The following is a 26043-nucleotide window of genomic DNA, read 5'->3' as shown; positions in this document are numbered from 1 at the left end:
AGACTACACCTCCTCTCACCCACCCTCCTGCAAGAATGTGATCTCCTCCTCCCAGTTCCTCCACCTCCGCCGTGTCTGCTCTCAAGATGGGGTGTTCCACTCCCACACATCCCAGATGCCCTCTTATTTCAAGAACTCAACATCCCCCCTCCAGTGATTGAAAATGCCCTCAACCGCATCTCTAGCATTTCCCACAATTCTGCTCTCACATCCCCTCCCCGCAACAAAAATAAAGACAGAATCCCCCTTGTCCTCACATATCATCCCACTAACCACCGTATCCAACATATCATTCTCTGCCACTTCCACCACCTACAATCCGACCCCACAGCTCAAGATATATTTCCTTCCCCATCCCTATCAGCCTTTCGTAGGGACCGCGCTCTCCACGACTCCCTCACCCGCTCCACACTCCCCACTAACCCCGGCACCTTTCCCTGCAACCGCAGGAAGTGCTACACCTGCCTCTACACCTCCCCCTAAAACCTCCATTCAAGGCACCAAACAAACCTTTCAAAATAGACAGAGGTTCACCTGCACATCAGTCAATGTGGTCTATTGCATCCACTGCTCCCGATGTGGCCTTCTCTACATCGGTGAGAACAAGTGGAGGCTCGGAGACCACTTTATAAAGTACCTACACTCTGTTCGCGACAAATGACAACACCTTCTGATCGCCAAACATTTCAACTCCCCTTCCCACTCCCTGGGTGACATATCCATCCTGGGCCTCCTCCAGTGCCACAATGATGCCAGCTGGAAACTGGAGGAGCACCACCTCAGGATCCTACAGCCCAATGGTCTCAATGTGGATTTTACCAGTTTCATCCCCGGCCTCAGCCCATGACCAACTCTCCCTCTCATCCCCGCCTCCTTGGCCTGAAACGACCTGTCCGTCTTCTCTCCCACCCCTCCACTTCTCCCACCTCACTGGCCAGTCCCCACCACTTCCTACCTGCACTGACCTATCACCATCCCACTTACCTTCTCCAGCACATCCCATCTCTATTTATTTCTGAGCTCCCTTGCCCCCCTCCCTGTTTCTGAAGAGGGGTCCCGACCTGAAACGTCAGCTTTCCTGCTCCTCTGATGCTGCCTGGCCTGCTGTGTTCCTCCAGCTCCACACTGTTATCCAAGAAAATAATCTTCTATTTCACAATATGTCAAGCTAAAAATAACCAAAACTCTCAAAGTAGGCTTTTGATTTTCAGATTGAAATATCAAACTTTATTCACTTTAAAAGCGAGCATCTTTGAAGTGACTAATAACTCTCTTCAATCTAGAAACAAATTCCCAGGATGTACAGAAAATTATTTTTGTATATTAACCTATTTAATATGATCATTTAATATTTTCATCAGATTTAGTAATCAATGATCAGAAAGGTTTATTAACATTCTCTGGGATTTTCAAAACAAATGCACCATGATGACAAGCTTGTCTGATTAGTTATATTATCGCATTTCATTGAGAAAGGAAGCTATAGGGCAAAGGATGTATTTACAAGTTTATAGAAATAATTGTCCTACCACTTGTTTAGTTGTCAACTGTCTGAGTTATGATGTTTGTTGTAAGATATTTATTATGATCTACAATCAACAGAGATAATAAATAATCATCCAGAAGAAATTAAGAAGAAATTAGGAAATGGATTAGTCTTTACACTGTACAACAGTTAGATTCCTTCTCTCATGAGACCTTTATGGAAATGAGGTTCTATTCCCCAAGTTGCTTTCAACTTGAGATGGTCAGTGTGTAATTCAACCATTCCATAACACTGAAGTTACTGGAAAACATAAAACCAATTCCCCACAACAGAATCTATTTAATCAAATTCCTGTATATGACAATACTGTGCACCTTCTGCTTCACAATGGATTTTTAATAGCAAGGACGCTGAATTAGTCAGTGCTCTGAATAACTGTTTGATGACTGGAGATCTTTGAGATCCACTTCTTTGCTTTTTAGGCTAAAGAGGAGAGAATTATTGCTGAGTAGTCTTGCATATAGTTTTTGCAGCACAGAAACAGAAGCAATACTTGGACCAATAGATCTATTTGGGGCTAAGTAAAATCAATGAGGTCAATTTTCAGGTTGCTGTTGAGGCAGACAGAGTACAAACTTTGTGCTCCCTTCTCATTTAAATGTTGGAAATGTTGAGCTCAGAGGAAATATTGCACCGTTAGCTGCCTAAGTGCACTAATCTTAAAAGAGGCTTGTAGGTTTGAGATGCAGTCTTAGTGTTAGGGCAATAGAGAAGGTCATTGTTGTGCATGGGGTAAGGACGCCCTGCAGGATGACCCTCCAAAGGAGATAGAAGTAAATGGCCAGGGAGGTTAATGACTGAAATCGGATCCAAAGGACCAGACAGAAGTTCACAAGATGTCTTGACTGGTGGTCAAGATCAATGAATGCATCTGAAACGGACATTTATCATCTACTATTTTCATAGCCTCACATGCCCTACAGTTCCATCACTAACTCAGCTGGCATGGCTGGATTCAAATTGAACATTCACATTCTCCACCTCACTATTATTTGATCCCCACACACAACCATCAGGTTAGATATTGGTACTCCACAAACTTCAAAGGGAGGTGTTGAATCAGAATTAACACGTGCTGAGTTTTTTTTCCCCCTTTATTCTTAATGGGATGAGAGCTTCGCTGATCAGGCAGCATTTATTGCCCATCCCTAATTGCCGAGAGGGCTGTTCAGAGTCAACCACATTGCTGTGGATCTGGAATCATGTGTAGGCCAGACCAGGTGAGGATGGCAGTTTCCTTCTCCTAAAGGGACATTAGTGAACCAGATGGGTTTTTCCCGACAAATGATTCATGGTCATCATTAGATTCTTAATTCCAGATATTTTATTGAATTCAAATTCCACCATCTACAAGGCAGGATTTGAACCCGGGTCCCCAGAATGTTATCTGGGTCTCTGGATTAACAGTCCAGCGATAATACCACTAGGCCATCGCCTCCCCTTTATTAGTCACAGTGGACTACAACTAGTCAGGGGGAAAGGATAATTCATGTCCTGGCTCAGCAAAAGAGACAGTTGTTGATACGTTCAGCTACAGAGTTCACTGATGAGTGCATTGATGGGGTATCTAAATGGAGTGTCAGGGAGAAGATTATTGTTGAGTGAGAGCCATTTGATAGCACTGTCAACAATACCTTTAATCATATTGCTGATGGTCGAGAGTACACTGATGGGGCAAAGTGGACTGAGTTGGCTCTTTCCTGCTTTTTTATTTCTCTGCATAATACTCCGCATTGCCTGCAGGTGTTGTGGTTGTAGCTGTTCTCAACAGCTTGGCTTGGAATGGAGTTAATTCCGAAGAACAAAAATTCAGTGTGATTTCCAGGAATTTTTCAGGGCCAATGACCTTCAGCATCCAGTAGCTCCAGATATTTTTAAATAGCAACTATCAAATGGAAGACATGCGATTCATCTTTTTTTTATCACGATGAATTTTGATTTCTCAAGTGGTAGCACATGGATTTTCTCGGTGTATGAAGCTGTTTAATGATGAATTTGCAAGCATTTCTGTAGCCTTTGTAATTTGTTTTAATAAACAATATGAGAGGTTTCTATTTGGAGGCTACTGGGAATTTGTTTACATTTGACTTGAAAAACTCACCAACAAAGTAGAAATTGTACATTAGGCTTCAGATAGAATGTTGTAGAATTGATTTCTTTTTTGGCTTAGGGAAACACACATAGCTTGAAGAAAGCCCTTTGGTTTCTGGTTTGCAGAATTCCTGAGTGAAATTGTATGGCTGTGTCAGACATTTGCTCCTGAAGATAGGGGATAGTTTAGAACTGTCAGGCATGGTAACACAATGGTAATGTTATTACATTGGCACTCTAAAGAATGATTCAAGATGGGAGCTCATATCCTGCTGTGAGAGCCGGGAATTTAAATGTTGAAGGGTTTCATGTTGTAGCGGTTATCACTTCTGCCTTATATGCAGAAGATCCTGGTTTAATTCCCAGTGGAACCAAATGCTTTGAGAAGCTGATTTGATAGGCTGAATGGCTTACTTATGCTCCTATGTCTTATGGTCTTAACTGTTAACAAATAGGTTACCTCAGTGCAAGGAACTTAGTTTAAAATACCAGACCAGAAGTGTTTGGCTAAACTCAGGTAAGGGTTATTTGAAGTTGAGAGTACTTAAGACTTATGAAGAGTCAAGTAAAAGGCTGTCAGATTCTCAAGATTGGGAATTGAAGTGCAGTTAAAGTAAGACTTATAGATGTGATAGAGATGGGAATTCTCTCTGGTGTGAGTACTGTAAAAGGATTGCTATTAGGATTACAGGGATTTAATTTTACCGTGCCTTTCAAAATCTTTAAACTTATGTTATTTGTAAATAGTTTGGTTCATTTTATTAAACTTTCATCTTTTTACATAATAATCTTCTGGTTTATTGTTAGAAACAAATCCATAGCTTTGCATGTTTGTGTTTCAGCAAAAGACCACTTATTAAAATTAAAAAAGAGATCTATCAAGCCAGATTTCAGTGTGCAATTTGCCTTGCCCAGCAATAATATCAGTAGGGATGATAGCACTTGGCATAAATAAAATCATCTGAGGACTGATATCCTTCATACTGGGGACCTCAGGAGGTAGCTACTTAAAGGTAGTTGCATATATTTAGACTGTTTTTTGCACTTATCCCCCATCATTGAAGATGGGTAAGTTTGTGAAATCTTCTCCTTCAGCTAGTTGTTTAATTGACCACTACCATTCATGACTGGATATGGGATAACTGCACAGATTGGACTTGTTTCATTGCTTTTGGAATCACTTAGTTCTGTCTATTGCGTGCTGCTTCTGTTTCACGCCATGCCACACTCTTCATTGAGCTAGCATTGATCTTCCTGCTTGATGGCAATGTTGAAATTGGGGATATGGTGACCCAGGAAGGTACAGGCTGTGTTTGAATGCAATTTTGTTGTTGTTGATGACTCACAACACTTAACGGATGCCCAGTTTTGTATTGCTCTACTGGTTCGAAATCCATCCCATTTAGCTCAGTGGCAGTGCCACACAACGTGGTGCAGGCCACCCTCAAATGTGAACATGCAGGACTTAATTTCCATATGTCTAGCTCTAGTTGCTACTGTCAGGAACATATGCATTTGTGACGGATAGATCAGTGAGTGTAAGGTCAAGTAGAATTTTCCCCTTTTATAGTTGCCTTACCACCTGCCACAGACCTAGTCTCGTAGCTGTGTCTTTTAAGACTCGGTCAGATCAGTTAGCAGTGGTGCTGCCAAACTAGTGATTAGATGGGTATGAGTGGAAAGGTGGGAATTGTGAAAAATGTTGGTGAAGCTATGCAAAGGCAATCAGCGTTTGAATAGGCACACACAGGCAGCACATCTGAAGGGAAAGCTTCCCAGGTGCTTACTCCAAAACTTCTATCCTTGTGTTGTTTCTCTTCATCTCCCTCTTGCATGGCTTCCTATACCTACTGCATCTGTTCTTTCTCCCTGTTGTGTTGCTGACCTAGAGGCATTGGTCAGCAGATCCTCTGCCCTCCCTGTTCCCATCAAATCAGCAGAACATTTCTTCTGATGCTCCTGAATACTTCAGATACTTTGCAATAGCAATAGTTAGGTTTACCTGGCAATTGGATGCCTATTCCTTGAGATAGTGCCAGTTGAGGTTCCCTATTGTAGCTGAACACATGTTCCTTTGAGTGGGAATTACATGGATTCAGCAGAACCAGACGTTCCAAGTTTTAAAAGTGCATCAAATCAACCCGAATAGCTGTGTGCCATCATCACCTGGTTAGCTGAAAGGCTTCAAGTTACGTGCATGGCCGACCTATTTGCATATCCTTTCTAGCATTGGTGTTACACTGGCTACATTAGAAACAGACAGGTCAACCAAATGCAACATTCTGAGGACTCTGTGCTTCCAAATATTGACTTTATTAACTACAGAGACAAATTTCTATCTCCTTATGTTGAGATTTTTGTTTGCAAGATTGTGCTTCATGGAGCAGAGAGTCTGTCTGTGCAAATGGTGTGTGCGAAATTCAGCTCAACAGTGAATATGCATACAAAAATAGATACATGTATATAGATACATATTTCCCTTGAGTACATATAGCAAGCACCTTCAACTGGAAAACTGGTCCTAGGTAAATAGGCCACTTCCATAATAACAATTGTTGAATGTTCTTGAATGCCAGAGAAGGCCAAAATCTAGACCCATCGACAATAAGGCTCCTTGAACGCTAGAGGAAATCAGCCAAGCTCTCTCTCAAGGCACAGCATAATGCCCAAGAAAGAAACTATTGCTTTCCAAGAGTAACAAATTCTCATGCATTTGTGAGCCAGCATTATTGCAGTTGTACTTCTCTCAGGAAGGATTCACACAGTTAGCTGAGAAATTCTGTTGCAAAATTCAAGAGGGCACAGCTGGACATCAAACAGTCAAGGAAACCTGCTACCCTCCATCCCATAGATAGAAATCTTCCAACTTTAATAAGTGATGCTTCCATCCTAATTCAGGTAAAATCAGGCTGACCATCACCAAAGCAAGTTCAGTAACAGGCATCTCTCAGTGTTAAAATGTAGAATTTTACAAACCCCAACAAACAAAAGATCTTTGTCCATCAGGATTGAAGGATAGTCCACCACCATCAAAGACACAGATGTTGCTATTTTCTATTCCCCAAGTTGACCCCAACAACATGAGATTTTTCCATCTATATTACCTCGCCATATTTTTGTATGAATACACTTCATATTTCATTACACCTCCTCTGTCTGACTTGCTTGCAATTGTCCTTATATCCCATATACTTTCAAGTTACATCTCTATAACCATCCTTAACACTCAAGCATCGCAGCTTAATATATTCAGCTGTAAATTCTGCTATTTTCTCTCAGAATTTGTACATGACATATATTAAAGAAGGTAAAGACTCGATTGGCTATTTCAGACAGCGTTTTGAAGCCGCATTTCATTCTGCAGTTTCACTAGGAGAATTTTCAAAAATAATTTTAAAAGTAATAGACATCACTAAAACTGTCACAGGCTTTCATTTCATGTTGAAGTTTTAAATAAAGGTTGGTGTGTCTTTTGAACAAAAACGCTTGTTGAGCTGTGAAATGCCTCCAGCAACCTGCACGCAGTATATGATTGACACAAAGATTTAGAGCCCTATGTTTTTAAGAACCCTTTTTTGCAGGCACTATTCACTCTTTTTTTCGCAATTACAATTGGCAGAAGAATGACAATGTTAAAAAGCTTCCATTTGCATGGCAGGAGCTGCTGAACAATTGCTGTCATCTGATCAGTCCAATGACTCACATGGTTGAACACTTAGCTCCGAATTCAGCAACCATAAGCTCCAGCCCCCGAAGCTCTTTGTCTTTTTAGCTGGTTGGGTTTCTACTGCTCTCAAGGCAGATTAAGCATTACCCAAGCTGAGAAGCATTGTACCCTAACGATGAGAAGAATGCACATACAATATAACTACCCTGCTTGAGTCACAGCAATCCTCAGGGAACCACATAAGGAGCAACCTACCAGAAGGCCACAAACAGAAATATTTCTCTCTTCGAGGAGAACTGAACAGAATAGTAAAGTGAAAAATAAAGTACAAGAAAACATCAACGTGTTTAGGTTTTGGTCATTACTTATTTTTATGTATATAGTTATGACAATTTAATTAAATGCAAAGGTACATTAGGGTTAGTAAACAGAACTGATAAACAAAGTTTAGCAAGGCCGTTCTCATTGCTTCAACCTAATGATGCTCCATTAAAGATGAACAGGAATTCAAAACAATAAGAGCTTCCTATGCAGTTGAAGTACTACAGAACTTCATACTTGTGTATATGTTCATTCAGAAACTGAGCTCCAGATCATTTTTGACTCTTTCCACGAAGCATATGAGAAAATGGGCCTATTATCCAACATCAAAAATGCTCAGATTCTGTTCTGATCACCTCTCACAGATAAATAACTGTCGATTAAAATCAACAACACAATCTTATATCTTTGGAGATTCCTCTCAAAAAAGCAGAAAGAAGATTCTTCAACACCTCCAACATGTCAAATCAGCCTTTGGCTGACTGATTAAAGATCTCACAGCAGGAGCTCGAATCCAAAGCTGAGGTCATGATTCACTGACGTGCACAATTTGAGCAATCTAAGGCAGGTGCTTCAATTTGGTGCTTTGCAAAATCTTACAAATTGGCATCAAAACATTAATCACTCAAAACCCACTGTATTGTGTGGGACATTTTATATGTACAACACCAATGTGACGATGCTGTGGTTTTAAGAGGTTATTTTGCCCTGTTTTCTTTCGAAAAGAGAGATTAAACAAGAGGCACCAGTCTGTAAGAACTTAAACAGCTTATGAGGCCTTGTGGTTTTAGTTTGCAACAATAGAAGTAGCCTGAATGAGTGTGATCAAGCTCACACAGCACCAAGGTTTTCAGTTTAGTTTTCAGCATTTGCTTTTGTGTTCTTGGAGAAATGAAAGCTATTTTTCCCTCTCTTGGTTACAGCCAAAACCTGGGGTTCTCTGCCTGCTACTGGAGCTGCATGTGAGACAATCTGTTTTCTGAATTTGCCTTCTGCCAAAGATGTGTTTATAGGATGTTACTACAATGGAATAGTTAATTAATAATAATTATTGTATCTATTATTCTGTTAAGTTTTCCAATAGAGTTATGTTATTCCAATTTCTTCTTTCTTGTGTTGTATTTTAACTATAGTGGATGATGAATAAAATGTGTTTTGCTTTAAATCTAATCAAATTGCATCTGGGATGCAACACTTTCCATTTACCTTTAAAAAAAAAAGTTACAGTCCAGACTATCTTCTGAATATTTTGAGGGGATTTGGTCTGGTCCATAACATCAGACTCCTGAAGCAACTATTACAGTCAACTTTGGTCATGGCTAGAGATTCCCAGTACATCAGAAACATTTTAGCGCTTTCCTCAAAGCATCCCTGAAGAAATCAAACATCCTCGCTGACTCAAGGAATTGAGATGCTTGTCATAAACCAAACTGGAGAAGGCTATTTTCAAAGACTCCAGGGAGATCAAGAGGTTGGTCAGGAATATGCACTGTTAAAAATGAGATATTGATCACTGGACATGCCAGCCATTTGAAAATCCAATGCAAGTAGATTATCCTCAATTCCCAGAGACAGCTCAAGAAAGAAAAACAAAAATTCTCAGGAATTGGAGCTCCCTCCGTGCACTTAACCCTGTGCAAAACCTATACTTCTAATGACCAATCATCAGATATAACACCTAAGCAATCATACCAAAGATGGACTTCAGTTCATGACTTAAAAGTTAGTTTGTCACAAAGATTGCCTTAGAAAGGCCACTTGAAACATAATTTGCAAAAAATTGTTATAAACGCACAAATCTACTATATCCATCCAGGCATAAACAGAGGGCAGGAAGACATATGAATGAACTTGCAGAACAGCGGTTTGTCAGAGACAATGTAGTTAAAAATGGCCACCCTCAGACTAATTTCGATAGATTGTTCAAACATCTCGTCTTATGCACTGAGCTGTTGTATTGTACATGGGAGATTGATGATTTCCACACATGAGAAGCGAATGATCAGTGAAAAGTATTGACCGCTGCATTGTGTAGCTGTCATTGCAGTAGTGGCGCTTGTCAGTAGAATGGAGTTTCCAGCTAGAATTCATTTTGTGAGGTGCTTTCAACACAGGCCAGAACAAATACCCCAAATAACAACAATTTTATGCTTTCAGCAGACAGACCACCTGGCAATAGTCTTAAGCATTCTATCAATGGACTGTGAACTCTCAAAGGAAACATCACGATTTCCTCCCATCGAGCACCCCACCCCCAATATTCTTTTTCTTCAATTTACTCATGACAGAGTTTCCCAGGAGATCAAGCACATAATGAAGAGCTTCACAAATGAAGCAATACTACATTATATACCTGTGTGTGTGTGTGTGTGTTACACAAGGTTACACACAAACATACAAACATATTACCTCGAGGCGAACTGATCTTACATATTACACCTTCCCTGCAGTTCATTTAACATGATCAAGGCTGATAGTTTCAGCAATGTTAAATGTTTGTTCAGGGTGCTTGTTGCATAATGGTAGTGTCTCTAACTCTGAGCCAGAAGCCCTGGGTTTAAGTCCCACCTGCTCCAGATGTACGTATGTGGTGATTGAAACTAACTGGAACTTGTTGACTGCGCGATCCTTGATTGGAGTTGTTAACCTGGGCCAATCAGGAAACCCTGGCTGACCAATATTTCAGGGATTTGGAATCTTCTCAGTTCAGAGGACTGACTCTGAGCTGGGTGGCCACAGCCAGTGTACTGTGCACAAGTAAATAAAGGGTGACTTGGTGATGGGATATCGACCTCTGTGCAGTTATTTCGGTGGCATAACAGAGCTGAACAGGTTGATTTAAAAAAATCTAAAAGTTTCTCTGTTATCACTTTGGAACGACTGGGGGAAAAGAGGCAAAGACAGAAGGATGGATTTATTGCCATATTTAACACATTTAAATTTTATAATTAAGACTAAAACTTAGCCAACAGTCAACTGAACGCTAATAGAATATAATATGCATTTTTTTCTAGAGAATAATGACTTTAAAATAACTTATCTGAACTGCAAAGTAACCACAGGATAGCTGCATGGCATGCTACATTGCTTTAGTAACATGATGTACAATAAAAAATTCGAAAAGTATATGGCATGTTCCCAACAGACAGTAAAGGAGAGGTTCTGAAAAATGGATCCATCAATGGAAGAATGGGATAGTATGTCACCTCCAGGTACACTTCCTGTACAAATATCACGAGTATCTTCAAACAGATGAGAGATGGATTTCAACACAAGTGCAAACTAGCAAAATTTATTCACCATGAAATTAAATATTGGGGAAGCAGGGTATAGTAGAGACAGTACCTTCTTCCATCAGATCCCCATTCTATATGATTTGATACCATCATAATGCAGTCTAGCTGGTAACATACAGCTATTAAATCATATGCAATCTTCCCCCGAAGTTAACTCTTTCTATTATTAACATTGTGAACAATTTACAGTTTTCATCCAACTCCTGCCTAACCCTTCACTTTTCAAGTCTATTTTACGAAGGCATCAAATTCCAATAGTGCTTGAAACTTTATTTTTTTCAATTCATTCATGAGATGTAGGCTAGGCCAGTTTTTCACAAGATTTTAATAAATCTTGCTTAATTTCAATATTGAAATGGGGAAATAATGGCCTAGAGGTACTACCGCTAGACTATTAATCCAGAAACTCGGCTAATGTTCCGGGGATCTATGTTCAAATCCCAATTGGTGAAATTTGAATTCAGTCAGGAATCTGGAATCAAGGGTCGAATGATGACCATGAAACCATTGTTGATTGTGGAGAAAAACCTGTTTGGCTGACTAATATTCTTTTGTGAAGGAAGCTGGCATCCTCACCTGGTCTGGTGTACATGCGATTCCAGACCCATAGCAATGTGGCTAACTCTGAACTGCCCTCTGGATCATTAGGGATGGTCAATAAATGCTGGCCTAGGCAGAGACACCCACATCCCGTGAGTGAATAGGAAATAATATTTCAAATTTCTTTTGATGCTCAGAGTTAGGCTTTTTCTCTTCAGGTCTAGAAGCTGTAGAATTTGAGCCTCAGATAACGAGTTGTAGAGCTGGATGAGCACAGCAGGCCAAGCAGCATCAAAGGAGCAGGAAAGCTGACGTTTCGGGCCTAGACCCCTCTTCAGATTTTGAGCCTCTATCCCTTTACTTAAAGACAACTTGAGTGCTTCCATGGTTTGCTTATAAGATTTCATTGCAGGCTCAAGTTTACATTTGCACAGAAGAAGAACCTCTAATTTCATATATTGGCCTGATGCAATTATTTGGATTTAAATCAAATTCTCCCTGGATTGTTTTTCACTGGCCTCTTGGAATTGTTATTGCGTGTTACTGGTGGGGGGGGAACAGTATAACAAGCAGACCAATTCATTTCATTATCCCCTTTCTCAACAAAGAGTTGACTCACCTCAAAAGAGAGAGTCAAGACTTCGATATCATTGATGCTGTCAAAGCGTACAGCAAGATCCAGGGCTGCTTCTTTCAACAAACCTCAATACCAATGGCAGCTTCATTCTCTTCCACTCTTAATTTGCTCCTTCATTAAGGTTGAGAATGCCATTTTAAAGTTGGGCATGTTCATTCCTGGTGCACCATGATGCAGACATTAAAAAAGGAGACGGCTGCACCATTTCTTATCATGTCGGTTGACATATTGGTGCAAGGCAGGCCTGTGATTAGCAAACTGAGCCTGCAGAACTGATGGTTCAGTCACAGGAAACGTCTCTATGCCCTTGAGTAAAAAGTCTACTTTTCTTGCAAAGTTCAGCCTGTCTGATGAATTGTACTGCTTTTGATAACATAAGGTTCTCTTTAGACAGCAACAATTCTGATAATGCTTCCTTCAATACCTTCACTGTGATTCAGTCTGTTATAAGCTCATCTTTCGATATTACATTTGGAATTATGAGTAAAGTGGCACAGATCATTTATTAAAAAATCAATCCTCTCCCCTGCTTCGCTGCTGCATGTATTGAATTTTTGTCCAGTTTATGATAGGATTTTGCTATAAACAAAGATAAAAATCAAAAGTCTAATTACATTGTCACATTTGGAGGTTTCCTCTTCTGTCAACTTTCTCGTCTAAACAGTGGTGGCACTGCTCACTCTCAAGCTTCTGATCAAGGCTAGAATCACTTGGTACCTGTTGACGTGATGGAGCAAGTTGATCCAGTTCCCAGTTTGGTTAGGTCCATCCACATGGTCGAAGGAAGAGGCAAGGTTTTTGTCCATTGTTGTTCATGTTATTGTGATGCAATTAGCATCAGCTGTTATCAGACTACATTAATGGTGAGTTGCTATGATTAATGTTGTGTGGTTTTGTTTAAGCTATGCTCTGGCAGCCAAAGATCTTTATGGTTCACACCCTTTGTCAGAATTAGCAGATGGTCTCCCTTTCTTCAGTCCAATTGTTGGTGTTGCGAAGTTGGGTAGAGTATTTGATGTTTGTAAAATGATAGCGGGGTAGGGGAAAGAGTGCATGGTCTCTTTAAAAGATTTTTTTTTGGAAGCTGAAAAGAGTCTGCAGGCAGCAGCAGATACACAGAGAGTTCTTGAAATTGAAACATTATATCAAAAGGCTATACTGTTAGCAGACAAAGCAGCATTTTTACCAAGACAACAGGGTTTTGAATTTAGCCAATTAATTTAAACCAGGCCCTAGATTCCAAAACCCAATTAAATTTAAATCTGATGGCTTTGACAACCTAAGACCAATCCTGTTGTATGAAATTAATAGGTAGTATTAATAGAAGAGGTAATTAAAGCAATAGCTCGACATTTAAATTTGCTGGAAAGGCCACCATAATCGTTGGAAATGACTAAAATTCAATTGCAGACGAAGCAGCATGAACAGGAATTGTTTGAATTACAGTTACAAGCCGAGGAAAGACAAAAATGAAAAAAAGAGAGAGTTTGAACTTTGGAAGTTGCAAATTAAACAGGATAGCTGACCAAAATGATGGAAATGAATGTAGAAGGTAGGTGATAACGAGCAGACCCATCATAGCCAAAGACCTGATAGGGATATATACAAATATGTCAAAACATTACCAAAATTCGATGAAAAAGACGTAGAAGCCTTTTTCATTTCTTTTGAGAAATTGACTAAACAGATAAACTGGCCACAGGGTATGAGGGTATTGTTGATTCAAAGCAAGTTGGTAGGCAGGGCTAGTGAGGTGTTGGCAGTGCTGTCAGATGAGGTGCCAAGATAATATGAAGAAATAAAACTGGTTATATTGAGTACCTACTGATTGGTACCGGAAGCATATAGACAATGGTTCAGAAATATAAGGAAGGAACCAGCTCGGACCTATGTCAAATTTGAAAGAATTAAACACAGCAACTTCAAGAGATGTGTGAACGCGTTAAAGATAGAAAAGATATATGAGGATCTTAGAGAGATTATTCTGCTGGAGGAGTTTAAAAATTCACTTCTAGATGTGATAAATACTCATGTCGAGGAACAGAAGGTTAAAACAGCGAGAAGAGCTGCAGAGATGGCAGATGAATATACATTAGTGCATAAATTGAAATTTAGCTTCTGATAGCAATTTCAATCGGTGAAAGATAAAAATTGGGAAAAAGAGAGATCATTCAATGAAAACCAAAAAGTAGATCACACTGGGAACAGTTTATCACATGTGGAAAAAGAAACCAAAGAGGGTGAAATAGAGGTGAAAGGCCATAGGTGTTTACACTGTAATAGAGGGGGGCACACTAAGTGACAGTGCTGGTGGATTAAGTGAGCCACTGGCAAAAAAGGATGTGGTAAAAGAGGCTAAACCAGTGGAATTAGTTGAGATAGTGAAGGAAAGCCCAAGAGAAGTTGAGGAGCTACAGGAGGGTACACAGCCTAGTCATGGGTTGGACAGTAAGAGGGTGCCCAATCTCTTCAAGGACTTCACCTCTGCAGGTAAGGTTTATTCAGGGAGAACAGTGGGAGGAGGTAAAGAAGTTAAAATATTGAGAGATACAGTATCTGGTCAGTCTCTAATAGTAAGTGATGAAAGTATTTGCACTCCTTCTGAAATATTACCCGAGAGAGTGACAATCTGGGGAATAAATGGAGAAAGATTTAGCATTCCCCTGTGTAAGATAAGGCTGGGTTGCCCAGTCAAGACTGGGGAAGTGACAGTGGGAGTAGTTGAAAGAGTGTCTGTTTCAGGAATACAGTTTGTTCTTGGAAATGACCGAGCTGGATCAAAGGTGGGAGTGATGCCCATTACGTTGGAGAAGCCGAAAGAAAAGCAGGGAAATAAGAAGTTAAAAGAAAAGTACCCTGGAATTTTTCTGAACTGTGCTGTGACAAGTTCCCACAGTAATAAATTGAAACAAGAAGGGAAAACCAAGACAAAGATGAAGCATTTGAGGTCCAGTTAGTTGACACCCTGTTTGACAAAATGATAAAGGAAAACACTAAGCAGGTACAGGATCAGGCAGAGGTGTTTAGCTCTGAAAAACTAATGGAGTCACAACAAAAAGATGAGACAAAAGAAGATTTATATCATGAAGCTACTCAGAAAAGGAATCAGCATGTATTCCAGAATGTTAATACCTTAAGGGTAGAATCCTAAGGCAGAAATGGAGACCCAGGCAGGTTAGTGCAGTGGAGAAATGGGCGTAAATTCACCAGATTGTGTTGCCAGTAGCATATAGATAGGAAGTATTGCAGGTAGCACACAGATTACCTGTAGGAGGTCATCTAGAAGTGAGGAAGACTCAAGCTAAGATACAGAAGTATTTCTGTCGGCCTGGATTACATAAAGATGTGGTTGAATTTTGCTGTAACTGTCATACATGTCAGATGGTAGGAAAGCCACAGGCAGTAATAAAACCAGTGCCTTTGATGTCAATTCCTGCATTTGAAGAATCTTTCACACGGGTTATAATCAATTGTGTAGGTCCCCTCCCTAAAACCAAAAGTGGGAACCAGTATTTACTAACCATAATGGACGTGTCTCCCAGGTTTCTGGAGGCCATTCTATTACATGGTGCCAAGGCAAAGAAGCCTGTGGAGGACTCATTTGCTTTCCTTGCCCATGATGGACTACCCAGGGAGATTCAATCAGACCAAGGTTCCAATTTTACTACTAAACTATTTAAGGAGGTCATGGATTGTTTAGGCATCAAACACTTTGAATCCAGTGCTTACCATCCTGAATCCCAGGGAGCATTGGAAAGTTGGCATCAGACCCTAAAAACGATGCTGAAGGCTTATTGCCAGGAATACACAAATGATTGGGATAAAGATATCCCACTTATATTATTTGCTATTAGAGATGCTCCAAATAAATCAACTCAGTTTACTCCATTTGAATTGATATTCGGACACAAAGTAAGAGGGCCTTTACAATTAATTAAGGAAAAGTTGGTTGGTCCCAAAGTCAGAAATCTCACAGTTGGAATATGTATGTGAGGTGAGAGAAAGTTTAAACAGAGTAGGTGTATTAGCTAGACAATATTTGAAGGTGTCATAGCACCTAATGAAGCAAGAAGCAGATAAGAAATCTAAAATTCGTACATTTGTCCATGGGGATAAAGTATTGTTGCTGTTACCAGTGGTAGGACATCCCTTCAAAGCAAGGGTTAGTGGTCGCTATCAGATTGAGAAGAAGTTGAATCAGGTGAATTATCTGGTAGAGATGCCAGAAAGAAAAAAAAATTGGGTATGTAGTGTGAACATGCTGAAACCTTATTATAACAGGGAAAGGGATCTGGAAATACAGGTATTAGTTACTACCACCCAGAGCAAGGAATCAAATCCAGGTGATGTGGATTTTGACGTGCCTCAGAATGAATTCAATAATGAGGAAGTCCTGAAAGAATGGGATAGAGTAGTGAACTATCTGTCTCAGGAACAGAGAACTGAATTGAAAGGCTTGTTGCATCAAGATGAAGGCAAATATACGAATAGAATGGGGAGGACTAATACCGTATTACATGAGGTTGACGTAGGGAATGCTGTGATAAAACAACACCCCTACAGGCTTAATCCTCTTAAAAGCAGCACAGGTCCATAAGGGACTGGAACTGATGCTCCAAGAAGATATCATTGAGCCGAGTCAAAGTGAGTGCAGTTTGCAATCGTGTTGGTTTCTAAACCTAATGGTACTCAACGAGTCTGTGTTGACCTTCTGATAATTTACACAGTGATTAAATCAGACTCATACCCAATTCCAAGGCTGGAGGACTGTGTGGAAAATGTTGGACAAGACACATATATCACCAAGTTGAACTTACTTTATGGTTACTGGCAGGTACCTTTGTCCGAGAGAGCAAAGAAGTCTCTGTTTTTGTAACCCCAAATTGGCTATATCAAATTTAAAGCAATGCCCTTTGGAACGAAGAATGCCCCAGCCAGACTTATGAACAGAGTTGTGGCAGAATTGACTAATTGTCCCATCTATATAGATGACTTAGTGATCTTTAACCATTTGTGGAAAGATCACAGGGTGCTTTTGGCAGAGCTCTTTGAGAGACTGTGGAAGACAAAGTTGGTCATAACTATTGCAAAGACAGAATTTGTGAAGGCAGGAGTGACGTTCTTAGGACACAACATCAGACATGGAAGGATGACACCAAGGAACATGAAGATGAAGGGCATCGAAGTCCATCCTCAAAGAAGGAGGTGCTACAATTCTTGGGACTGACCAATTCTACAGGAAATTTGTACCATACTTTTGTAGCGTGGTGGCATCGCTGATGGATTTGTTAAAGAAGAACAGAAAAATTCCAGTGGACAGACCAATACCAGGAGGCATTTGAGAATTTAAAATCAGTGTAATTCACCACACCAGTTTTAGCCACGCCAAATTTCTTGAAACCCTTTAAAGTTGGTATCAAAGCAAGCGACACAGGGGTTGGAGCGGTGTTGTTACAGGAGAGTGATTGTGGAATTGAAAAGCCAATCGGTTATTTTTCAAAGAAACTCAATAACCACCCAGAGAAAATATTCAACAGTTGAAAGCTATTGAGTTTGGTACTGACCTTACAATATTTTAATGTTTATGTTGCAAAGAATGTAACAGAGATGGATGTGTACACTGATCACAACTTTTGACATTTTTGGAAAGATTTAGAGATAAGAACACCAGATTATTTCATTGGACCCTTATGCTACGAGCATTTAATTTACAGATTGTACATGTTGTGGGTTGGGAAAATGTTTTTGTGGATGTGTTATCATGGGTTTAAAAAGAAAATATGTATATAAGATAGAAACAGTAGTGTTCAATGTTATATGTGTATATAGAATTAGTTTGAAATATGTATCTTTAGATTAATTACCTATGGATCCAGTAATAATGGCATTAAGATTTAAAGAAAAAAAATGAAGCCATCTTTTCAACCACCCCTTCGTAACATTGGGTTAAATTTGAAGTCCTTCATCTACTGCTCTCTGCTGCTCGTGAGCTTCCCCTTACAAGTTTGCAGATGACACTAAGATTGGTGGAGTAGCAGATAGTGAAGGGGACTGTCGGAGAATGCAGCAGAATATGGATAGATTGGAGAGTTGGGCGGAGAAATGGCAGATGGAGTTCAATCCAGGCACATGCGAGGTGATGCATTTTGGAAGATCCAATTCAAGAGCGAACTATATGGTAAATGGAAAAGCCCTGGGGAAAATTGATGTACAGAGAGATCTGGGTGTTCGGGTCCATTGTACCCTGAAGGTGGCAACGCGGGTCGATAGAGTGGTCAAGAAGGCATACGGCATGCTTTCATTCATCGGACAGGGTATTGAGTACAAGAGTTGGCAGGAATACTGCGTACAGTTCTGGTCGCCACATTACCAAAAGGATGTGGATGCTTTGGAGAGGGTGCAGAGGAGGTTCACCAGGATGTTGCCTGGTATGGAGGGCGCTAGCTATGAAAAGAGGTTGAGTAGATTAGGATTATTTACATTAGAAAGACGGAGGTTGAGGGGGGACCTGATTGAGGTCTACAAAATCATAAGAGGTGTAGACAGGGTGGATAGCAAGAAGCTTTTTCCCAGAGTGGGGGATTCAATTACTAGGGGTCATGATTTCAAGGTGAGAGGGGAAAAGTTTAAGGGAGATATGCGTGGAAAGTTCTTTCCGCAGAGGGTGGTGGGTGCCTGGAACGCGTTGCCAGTGGAGGTGGTAGAGGTGGGCACGATAGCATCATTTAAGATGTATCTAGACAGATACATGAATGGGCAGGGAGCAGAGGGATACAGATCCTTGGAAAATAGGCAACAGGTTTAGATAAAGGATCTGGATCGGCGCAGGCTTGGAGGGCTGAAGGGCCTGTTCCTGTGCTGTAATTTTCTTTGTTCTTTGTCCTTTGTACACTTCTTTCCCTGTTGTCTACTGATATTCTTGTGGGTCTCTTCACCACATTATCAAGTATAAACATCACTAACAGTTTTTGGGAGCTTGGGACAGATGAGGCTTGGACACAACATTAGAGCAAACTGATAACTATAAAACTATGCGCAGAAACATGGTAGACCAGGGCTTTGCTAGAACCTTCTTCCATCAGCTCTCATGTGATCTGACATCATTAGACCGCATCAATGATGTTGTAACTGTTAGCACATAATTGACCCATATACTACATGCCCTTTAAAGGGATTAGTTAGCTCAGTTTAGCTGGATGGCTGGTTTGTGATGCAGAGCGATGCCAACAGCACGGGTTCAACTGCCACATTGGCTGAGGTTACCATGAAGGACGCTGCTTCTTAATCTCTCTCTTTGCCCTAGGTGTTGTAACCCTTAAGTACCACTACCAGCGGTCTCTCTGATGAGAGCAATTCTTTTGCCTGGCAAGACTGTGGTGACTTTATGTTTACATGCCCTTTAGTTATTTGCACAGGCAGAAGTCTTGAATCAAGCTATTGCCTACCATCTCAGAATGATCCAGGAGTGGAGGATAGAAAAGAACCTTATTAATCTCACTACTGACTATAAAGTAATTGCAAATTTAAATATTAAATTCTCCATGCACCATTGTCACTCCACAAAAGCAACTAACGTTTTATTTTTATGGCATCTTTAACATCATAAAATATTTCATGCCTCATAGGGTGATTATTCAACATTGACCACTTACAGCGATATTCCAACAGGTAGACCTTTAACTTTGGAGGAGAATAAGGTCATCCTCAATTTTGAGGGGCTACCTAAGAAGACTAAGATACAGGGTCAATTAAAATCAGGGATGTACAAGTTGCTAGCATTGAAGACGCTCAGAGATCTCAGAACCAGAGGTACAGAAGGCAAAGATGCCTAGGCCCTAAGCTCTGGAATTCCCTCCTTCAATCTCTTTACTTTTCTCGCACCATTTAAGACACTAATTAAAATTGAGAACTATTGGGTTCAGATCACCACTTAAAAAGGTGGCTCACTGCATACTGATGAGAAGAGTTGGAATACAATCAGGACTTGATATTTTATTGAAATCCAGTCAGAAGTTGAGGAAAACAAGAAGTGAGGAGTCAAAGTACCTTGGAAGAATTTCTAGACATCACTAAAAACAGGAGTAAGGTTAAAAATATGCTAAGTAGTACCAAACTTCAATATCTCACAACCATGCAGTAACCCATTTGGTTTTTCATCTGCCAATGCTTGCAGGGAAAATATGTTTTTAATAAACCTGGAATAAAATGGGTTTGTCAGGTTCAATAATCTAGATGTAAGACTATGTATTCCTTCAATGTCTAGTTAACCTCACAGCAACCGAGGGCTTTGAAATCGAGGCAATAAATCAGAATTCACACCAAGAAAGGAATTTAGAAGTTGGCTCACTGGTACAATAGCAAAGCAGCTGTTTTCTTCTTTATGACATCAAAGCTTTTTTACTACCACTTATCTTTCACCCAATCCAGATTAACCAGTATGTGTGACCAAGCAGGGGGCATATGTGCCCATAGTCAGTTCATTTATAGTGAGCTGTCTTGAGCACCTTTTATAATACAATGTGAACAATGTCTGTAGTGGGTCTATGTACTTTCAGTTATTTTTTAACATTCAGGTACAGAAGACTCAGTGTCTCATGAAATTGTCCTGTTATATAATGCCATGATTAGAAAATGATTCTTTGAGGGTGAGAATCTAAAAGGACATTACTCATCACATCTCATCAGATGTCTTTCTTTTCTCATAAATCATAGTGAAGTGACATATATATAATAGATGTGATGAACTCAGAATATCTGCTAATCCTCAAAAGGATTCAGCAGCATTTGTGCACCAAAATAAGATTCTAATTTGTCATTTTCTATACCAAGCGCTCGCTATATGTTAAATAAATCATGCAGTTCTACAATTTCACTATCTAACAATCAGCATTAACAGTCTGAAGATATCCATTTTCACACAATCTGCAAGAGTCATAAAACATGTGTATGGAAGGTATCGAATCAGCCAAGAATGCAATAAGTGCTAGTTTTTTTTTAAATTATGCAATTGGAATTGCTAAAGGACTTCACATCACTTACCAATGGCCCCATTAGTCTTAACAGATCCTGTTTGACACTACAATATCTAAAAGCAGCAAAAATAGAATAGAATTTTATTGTCACGTGTACTTGGGTACAGAAGTACAGGAGTACAGTGAAAAGTTTACAATGTCACCTCTCATGGCGCCATTTTATCTCGGTTCAAATCTTAGATACAAAAAGAAAAGAAGTTGCATTACTTTACCGTGATTTGTGGTATAAGCTAGAAATCAGGCAGTTAAAAGGATAAGCATTACAGTTGGATAAACAAAGTACAGATAAAAAAAACAGAAGTTGCTGGAAAAGCTCAGCAGGTCTGGCAGCATCTGTGAAGAAAAAAATCAGAGTTAACATGAGGAAGGGTCACTGGACCTGAAATAAGTAAAGATAAACATTATATCGCAGGAGCTCAGCACAAGGACTTCCAATGTGGTCTGACCAAACTCAAAAGCCACTGACTGCTTGCGCCAGACCCCAGTCCAACAACCGTTCCCGCAAAACTGACTTCCTTATATTTTCAGATGAAATTATGTGGAATACTGGATCTAAAGACCAGAGTGGGTCAACTCTCGTATGCCGGCTTGCTAGACTTTTTTTGGATTAGGAGTACCTGATTAACAAGTAACACACTCTCAAACTGCTTTTCTGCTCAATTCATATTCAATGTGATTAATAATAGTAGTATATTTTGACAGCTCTTTCACTCCTTATTGAGACAGAGTTCAGTCACATTTTAAGAAGCAGAAAATGAACTAATGAAGATTCCCCATCAAATGGACTACTTGCAGGATGAGATGTATTGAAATTATTGGAAAACCTGGGGCATTTTTTCTGTACATTTTGGGAGAATACTCCAAACTTTCATGCCTCTGTCAAACAGTAATTGGAACTAATTCCAGAGAAATTAACAAACAATTTACACTGGAAAGAAAAATAACCACCTCAGGTAGCAACTTATTATGACATCAAAATGTCCCAAAGTGTTCAACCAGTTCAAATTTGACTATTGTCACTGCTGTTATGTTGCCAAATATTGTGGATAATACGCTCATAATAAATAGCTAACCCATTATCTGTTTTCGTAAATATACAATTATATCCTATGCTTATCATTCAGAATGATACTCCATTTGTAAAGAGACTGTTGGATCTTTCACAGAAATAAAATAATCTTTATTTAATTCATGTCAGGAACACAATCTACCAGATTGAATTAATTGACGGAAATTAATTTTCTGTGTTTTAGTCAGCTTTGCTTAACTACATCAAGGAGACAATTAAATTATTAACTGGAGAAACGGATGGGTTGTTGAAATAAGTGAACCGTAGACCTTCTCAAACCAGATGCTGTTCTGACACAATAATCTCTGAAGATAGAGTTACAATGGTATAAAATGAGAAATGTTTATGTTACAATAACTGATGGCAAGGTGGGAGAGATTGTCAATTTAGTTGAGAGTTCTTTATGATCCTAAAGTCCTAGGCAATATAGATTTTGGTCTGGAATGGCACAAGTTATTTTCTTTGCCTGTCGACGTGCAGCCAAACCTCACCACTGCAGCCTTCGGCTATAGCACTGTCTCTAAATAGTCAGGTACGTTGTGCAAAACTTGGGGGCAATGATCAGAAATTACCTCCAATTAAATACAGGGAAGGCTGAAGTTGTTGTCTTTGATCATTGAGAAAGTTCTGTTCTCTTGCCATCAACTCTAGCCTTCTCCTTAGTAGCAACCAGAGGCTGAACCAGAGTGATCAATATCTTGATGTCATATTTGAACCATTGATTAGTTTGACCACATGTTCATGCTTTTACTAAGTGCCTCTTTTTCCACTTCTGTAAAATTGCCCAATTCTCTCCCAGCCTCACTTGATGTGCTGTTAAAACCTTCATTTATGCCTTTAACGTTGTTGTATGCTGAAGTTTCACTACTTGGTATTCTATTGGCGAAAGCGAACATAAATTTTTTCAAATCAATATGACTTCAAAGTTCGCTATCTTTCAAAAATAGCTGATCAGGAAAGTTCTGCCTCAGAACAGGAATGCCTAGAGTCACCTTCTTACAGTATGAAAATACTTAATCTGGTGTACTTTTGTCAGCAGTAATAACTTTGTCACTAGATATACTTCCCTGGCCAAGATGCTTAGGAACAGGAGGACAACAAAACAATGGCATGCATTTATACAAAATGCTTAATGTATTGAAATAACCAGCTGTGTATCATGAGAATGTATTTAAACAATATTTAACATTGTGTCAGGTGGAGCGATATTATTGCTGATAGCAGCAGCAGATTTTAACGTTCATCTTATAAGAAAAAGGAAAGATCAAAAGGCTGAGAGATTTAGAGAGGGAATACCTTATTGCCTTGGTTAGGGAATGCATGGCTGTGGATGATGAAATTACTCAAAATGGGGATACTTGAGAAATTAGAATTGGAGAAGTGCGGATATCTTGAAGGATTGCAAGAGCTAAACAAGATTACGAATATAGGGATGAAGCGAATTGAAAACAAAGATCTGGTTCCAAAAATCGAGGTGCTGTTTAACTAGAAGCCTAGTCAAAAAGTACAGGGGTGACAGCTGATTAGGACTTTGTGTGAGTTAACTGTAAACTGAGTTTTAAATGCCTTTGGGTTTATGAGGAACTGCCAGGAATAAATTGAAATAGTTGAGGCCAGAGATAACAAAGACATGAATGAAGATTTCAACAGCAAAAGAACTGAGGCAAGGTGGAGATGGGTAGTGTAACCAAACAGGGAATAGACATGTAATCGGATGCTCATCTCAAGAGCAAATATGATGCCGAGGCGGCAAACTGTTTAGCCTTAGAATTGCCAGGGATGCAATTAGTGTCTAAGGAACAAAGTTAATCTCCAGGGCCAAAGGCAATCTTTCAAGTATTTAACTGGGGGAAAAAAAAAATCAGTTCAATCACTAGGAGATTTTGGGAAGTTCCCTGATAATTTAATAATAGGGGGTGAGACAATGTGAGGTTGAGCTGGTTATCAATTGGGTACTCATGGATTCTAAACCTTTGTTTCCAGATGATGCTGCCAAGGAAGAACATGTTGGTGAGAAACAAGATGGAGGCCAGTCTAGGCCATGGGGAACTCAAAAGTAACAGTGCAGGAATGGGAAGAGATTGCATTGTAAGTGATTGGCTAGCCATGGCTGGATAAATGGATTCACAAGACCCTATAGCTACAAAGTGCTATTTTGCATGATTAACCTATGTAATACCTGTCTCAGATGGGAAGGGTTCTTGCCCATTTACAGGCCTGAATATTTTATCACTGGGCCTGGTGAGTTCCTGGACCTTCTTCTTCTAATCCTATTCTAATTCTAATAACAGTCCATTAGCCTAATAACTTGCTGCACTTAGATGTTATCCTTAAGTCACTTTTGTCAAGGATGCCCGGTCCTTTTGTACATCTACACTTTCCAACCTCTCATCTTGTAAGAAATACTCTGCACTTCTGTTCCTCCTACTAAAGGGGATAACCTCATATTTTTGCCCATTATACTCTATCTGGCATATTTTTGTCCAATCATTTAGCATGTCTAAATTCTGCTGAAAATGTTTAACATCTTGCTCACAACACATAATTCTGCTTGTAAAAGTAGGGAAGTGTTGATGCAATTGTACAAGGCATTGGTAGTACTGCAGTTGGAGTAATGCATACAGTCTGGTCCCCATGCATGAGGAAGGATGCAATTGCACTGGAAGCAGTTCAATAACGTTAGTTCACGAGATTAATTCCAAAGATGAAACATTTGTTTTACGAGGAGGGATTGAGCAGTTTAGGAATACATTTGCTCGTGTTTAGAAGGATGAGAGGAGATTTAATTGAGTTTATAAGATGCTAAAAAGGACTGACAAAGTAGATGTAGAGTGGATGTCTCCCTTTGTGGAGCAATCTAGAATGAGAAGTCATAGTTTTACGCTAAGGAGTGGCAGACTTAAAACAAAGGTGACGAGGAATTACTTTTCTCGAAGGGTCATGAATCTGTGGAGTTTACGACCCCAGGGTCCAGTAGACAACAGAATACTGGATGAATTTAAGGAGGATGTTTTTAATTAGTAACAGGTTAAAGTGTTATGGGGAGTGGGCAGGAAAGTGAGTCAAGGCTGAGATGAGATCGCCATGACGGAGGGGTGGGGCAGATTCAAAAGGCTAAATTACCAACTCTGTCCCTTACTTTCTTATGTTCTTTCTTTGTATCATCTGCAAGCCTGGAAATTTTTAATTATAGTGTCTGTTAATTTGGTCCCTGTCTCCAAATGCAGCAAGACCTGGACAAAATTTAAGTTAGTGTTGACAGGAGACAAGTAAGAATCACAGCACACAATTGCATGCTATAATCATCTTCAGCAAGTGAGAATTTAACAGTCACTCCTTAATGTTCAATAGCATTACCATCGCTGACTCCCCCAATATCAACATCCTTGGAGTTACTATTGACCAGAAACTGAACTGGACTAGCCATATAAATGCTGGGATATGAGACTTCAGTCAAAGGCTACAAGTCCTGCATTGGTTAACTTGCTCCTTGACTTCCCAGAACATGTCCACCGTCGACAAAATATAAAATAGGAGTGTCATGAAATACTCCTATTTACCTTGACAAGCACCGCTCCACCACATTTAAGAAGATTGACACCATATAGTTCAAAGCAGCCTGCTTGATAGGCACCAAAATGTCAAAATTTCATTCTCTACATTATCAATGCACAGTGGCAGTCATCTACAAAATGCAGTGTGGATATTCATCAATGCTCCTTAGCACCTTCCAAATCCATGACCAACAACATCTAGAAAGACAAAGGTAGCGTATACATGGGAACACTACCATGTTGGAGTTCCCTTTCAAGTCACTCACTATCCTGACTTGAAAATATATTGC

This window comes from Rhincodon typus, chromosome 10, assembly GCF_021869965.1.
Source record: "Rhincodon typus isolate 14 chromosome 10, sRhiTyp1.1, whole genome shotgun sequence".
Taxonomy (NCBI): Eukaryota; Metazoa; Chordata; class Chondrichthyes; order Orectolobiformes; family Rhincodontidae; genus Rhincodon; species Rhincodon typus.
This window is presented reverse-complemented; position numbering follows the sequence as displayed.